Raw genomic sequence first — 5,563 nt, forward strand, 5'->3', positions numbered from 1 at the left:
CTGGAGAAAGAACAGGAGAGTATGCTTATATCTACTCTCATTGAGCATAAGGGAGCCCTTGGATGGACGATAGCGGACCTCAAGGGGATCGACCCCTCGATTTGTACTCACCGCATATATCTTGAGGATAATGCTAAGACCGCTCGGCAATCACAACGTAGACTAAATCCAAACATGAGGGAAGTGGTTAAGGCCGAGGTTCTTAAACTATTGGATGTGGGTATCATATACCCCATATCCGATAGTCAATGGGTGAGTCCAACTCAGGTAGTTCCTAAGAAGTCCGGGATCACCATCGTAGCCAATGCCAATAATGAACTCGTGCCAACTAGAGTTACTACTGGTTGGAGAATGTGCATTGACTATAAGAAGCTGAATACCGTCACGAGGAAGGACCACTTTCCTTTGCCCTTCATTGATCAAATCTTGGAAAGGCTAGCTGGTCATTCCTATTACTGTTTCCTTGACGGGTATTCGGGCTACAATCAGATTGAAATCGCCCCTGAGGATCAGGAAAAGACCACATTTACATGTCCCTACGGCACCTTTGCCTACAGAAGGATGCCATTCGGATTATGTAATGCCCCTGCCACCTTTCAGCGATGTATGATGAGTATCTTTTCTGACATGGTGGGGAAATATCTAGAGGTCTTCATGGACGATTTCTCTATTTTCAATTCATCTTTCAGCAAGTGTTTAGAAAGTCTTAAATGTGTGCTGAAAAGATGTGAAGAGAAGAACTTGGTACTTAATTGGGAAAAGTGTCATTTCATAGTTCATAAGGAAATTGTCCTTGGACATATTATCTCGTCCAAAGGAATCGAGTGGATAAGGCAAAAATCGATCTTATCTCTAACCTACCTTCACCCAAGAATATTAGAGACGTGCGATCCTTCTTAGGACACGTAAGATTTTACAGGCGATTCATAAAGGACTTTAGTCTCCTCTCTCGTCCTTTATGTAATCTACTTTAAAAGGATGCACCATACGAGTGGACTGAGCCATGTCAGGAAGCTTTCACCAAGCTTAAGGGCATGTTAACCACTGCACCTATCATGCAGCCACCCGATTGGAGCCTTCCTTTTGAGCTTATGTGCGACGCTTCTGATTATGCTCTTGGAGCAGTTCTAGGCCAGAGAAAAGATAAGAGGCCCTACGTCATTCATTACATAAGTAGAACTTTAAATTCTGCTCAAGTGAACTACTCGACTACGAAAAAGGAACTCCTAGCCCTAGTGTTCACTTTGGATAAATTTAGGTCCTACCTGATCGAATCCAAGATCATTATCTACACAGATCATGCGGCACTTAAGTATCTTCTTTCTAAGAATGATTCTAAGCCCCGTTTGATACGATGGACCTTCTACTCCAAGAATTTGATTTAGAAATTAAAGATAAAAAGGGAGTAGAGAACGTAGTGGCCGATCATTTGTCTCGCCTTAATACCTTTGATTCCCCTGAGGCGACCCATATAAATGACATGTTCCCTGATGAACAACTGTTCAGAGTCTCCCATTCACCTTGGTTTGCTTATATTACCAATTATCATGCCACAGGTTTCATACCGACGCATTGGACTATACAAGATAAGAAGAAATTCTTTACCAAGGTGCGCAACTTTTTCTGGGACGATCCATATTTATTCAAATATTGCCCAGACCAAATTCTAAGGAGATGTGTGCCAGATGACGAGCATCAGAGTGTCATCTCCTTCTGTCATTCACAGGCCTGTGGTGGTCACTTTTCTGCTAAAAAGACCGCGGCCAAGATTTTACAATGTGGCTTTTATTGGCCCACTATGTTCAGAGACACTCATAAGTTTTGCAAGGCTTGTGAGCGTTGTCAAAAATTGGGAGCATCGTCCCGTTGAAATATGATGCATTTAAATCTTATCCTTATCATAGAAGCATTTGATTGCTAGGGCATTGATTTCATGGGACCATTCCCTCAATCTTTTGGAAATCTATATATTTTGCTCGTTGTAGACTTGTAACGCCCGAAATTCGGGGTCGAGCATAACTCAGCTCCCGATTCAGAACATTACTTATGCAACATATGTAATGATGGATGTATGTTGTCTCTGTATGAGTGTATAAAACATGGAATAGATTAAGCCAAACCGCAAACATAATCCAGGATAAGTGAAAGACGCAAGCGTAAGACTTAAAGAAATATATGTGTGCATGTGTAAGTCCCTCTGTGGTATGTATGCTCTGCCAGTCATAATATAAGTGTTTCTCTTCAAAATACAAGTATCAAAATGAAGTTATCAATCCCAAAAGAAAACCTAGAATCCTCGTCGATCAGGACATGGCTCACATGAACCCGTCTGAGAACTAAATAAAAGAAAATGCTTCCTCGTCATCCTCATACTCCTGCTCTGCCTCAGGGGTCGCGTCATCATCTACATTTAAGACAGAGTCTGGTTGGTGTTGAAACACTGTCCCAGAATGTGGGAGTGAGTGATCAACTCAGTAGAACTATACAGTAAAAGTTAACATGTTATCAAATCAATCATGCAGTAATGATAAGGCAATACAATTAAACAAGTCTAAAGTATTCTTGTTAATGCAAGGATGTATGTATAAATGATGCATGCCCTCGCCGCACTCCCTCAGCGTATTCATCTTACATTACGCATGATAACCTCCGCAGTGCCAACGACTTCTACGCACATGCAATGCGATGCATAAACATGATTACCAAGTTTTTATTAGTCCTTTTCATACAGCAGAATTAGGAAGCTAAGGTACCTTCCTCATATCGATGTCCAAACAGTGATCCATTCTAGGGTCGTCAGTCTTAGGCCATCTCATATGATCATATGGTTCTAGGTTGCCGCAAAGGGCCTCGCCACCAATCAATGCACGCCTATCATACCTCGTTACTACAATAACTCAATGCAGTATCAAGGTATGCTCGAGGTCACTACAAAGGGCTCGTCACCAATCAATGTAGGCCGACAGTACGAATATAGTGTCCCATACCACCATAATCGGCTCACGAGTTTGGTTGCTCACTGGTCACTACGGGGAGGCTCGTCACCCCAGTGTAGGCCGACAGCTCGACCACGGTGTCCCATACCACCATGTCTGGCTCATGAGTCTTAGCGGATCAATGTACAATGGTTAACGAGATTTACACTGGTAAGTTTGGTACCCTAGATTCAAACAATAGTATCCATACATGGTGAACATACATCGGGCAATCGGGTTACTTGACGAACTCGACTAGCACGAGCGCATGTTGGGTTGAATGACATAGAGTGCGCAAACACTCTGTGTGGCCAAACCACTGCCGACAACTCTAATACGACTCGGGTTCGTTTAATCACGTCCTTCTCGGTGAAAGCAACCTCTGCCACGAACTCAAGGCCGATTACCGATTTCCTGGACTATTCCATAGTCCCAAATATATTCCATCATAACAGATATTCATATCAACACTTTAGAACAGTAATGGAACAACAACCCAAATCATACAGTATGTGAGCATTGGAAGAATATCAACTTAACATGGATTTCAACATAAGTAGTGCTTGAAGTTAAACAATAAAGAATATAAATTGAATGTAGGAACTCATACACGCCAATATGAGAATTGAGAATCTCTTCTCAACGCCCGCAAATAGGATAATATATTACACTTAATCATTTAAACATTTCTACAAACACTTAGACTACATATTCCAACATATATGATGTATGTTGGTGAGAACACACATTTGGACAATTCCTTTTGCCAAGGAGTTGCCACACATACAACTAGCACAAGTACACGACAAATAATCATGGCAAACACATGTTAGTATTTTATACGTATACGATACTTTCTACATGCACATAGAATACACAAATCTCAACATAACTCATATATATCATGAACGCAATATAAACATCACCTTTGGCATGTGAAATTACACCCACAACAATAATAAATCATTATCCGACATTGAAAGCCTTGAAAACCATAACCTATACGAATATAGTCCGCACCTTAAATCAGAAAAAGCACAATAGATCTGATTCGGACGATAAGTCTTCGTCAACGGCGACTAGATAACCTAAGGCATGAATAGAAATGAGCTACATCAACACAGACTATTCTAAGCTCTAAAACAGATTAGGGTTAGATTAACTTACCCAAGGATGAACTTAGAATCACCGGAATAACGATTCAAAATAGAAGGTTTAAGAATGCAAGGAAACAAGAAAGAATCTCAAATGATTTTCCAACTTCTCTCTTACTTTCTCTCTCTTTTTCTCTCTCTCTCTCTTAGCTAGGGTTTAGGAAATTCATATGGAATAGAGAGTGAGGGTTTTAAGGTCTTTATATAGGCCTAACATTGATGAAAATAGCCCCAGGGCCAAGGTATACTTAGGTTATAACCAAAACAGGTCTCTCTCGATCCAACAGAGCACTTTCGATGGTCCTTTTTCCACGTGCGGTCGGACTTAAGCTCACTGACCATGGATCTATGTCAGTCTGAGTTTTTGTACCGATCAGATTTACAGATCAGCCGTGGCAGACCACTCTCAATTCAACGGTCACCGAAACTCGATTAGGTCCACAAGCACTACGACATGCTTGGGCCATCTTCCCTGATTCGAGGGTGAAATTGGGTCAAAATCCAATGGTCAGATTGCTTAAAATCATCACGCAAGCGACACGACTAAGATTTCATAAAATCATATTTAATTTCTCAGCTTTCTCACACTCTTTACTCCGGACTCAAATAAATCGACCTAGGACATCATCTGGACTTGATTTTTGAGGTGATGGTCAAGCCCAACAAGGTGACCATAACGGTCTAAGATCATCGCTATCGGACTTTCGACGCGCGATCCAGGTCCGATCTAAAGATTCCAAATATTCCCGAGAGCAACTAGATTTAGCGTTAAATCCCAGATTTCAGAGTAACATAGCGCTAACGATTCTATAGGTTTTGAGTCCTGCAAATCAAATTTAAAGAGATTGATGCTAATTTCACAAGCAATTGAGTTTAACGCTAATTAACCCACACATAACTTCTCAAGGATGTGAGGTAGTACTCGGGTCTTAGCACGAAATTTTCCGGGTCATTACACCACATCAGCCCAAAGACTTAGCAAGGCCCTCCACAATATACATTTATATGGGCCCCACAAGTCAGCCCATAATTAAGCATTTCATGAGGGCATCACGGCTAATAAATACACACGGTCAGCTTATAGACAGCCCGTTGGGCCCGTGAAACAATAAGGTCAGGCCCTACACGATCTTGGGCTCAAGAAATAGGTTTCTAATAGGGAGATCAAACACATTTTGGAGAAAACGGTTAACCCTGACCGTAAGGATTGGTCAATCCGATTGACCGATGCCTTATGGGCTTACCGTACTGCATTTAAAACCCCTATTGGAATGTCTCCCTTTAGACTTGTCTATGGGAAGGCTTGCCACTTGCCTGTGGAGTTGGAACATAGAGCCTACTAGGCAATTAAAAAATTGAATTTCAATCTGGACAACGTTGGCTCGCTACGCAAACTTCAGTTGAATGAACTCGAAGAAATTCGAACGATGCATA

Source organism: Magnolia sinica, chromosome 8 (genome assembly GCF_029962835.1).
Source record: "Magnolia sinica isolate HGM2019 chromosome 8, MsV1, whole genome shotgun sequence".
Classification (NCBI taxonomy): Eukaryota; Viridiplantae; Streptophyta; class Magnoliopsida; order Magnoliales; family Magnoliaceae; genus Magnolia; species Magnolia sinica.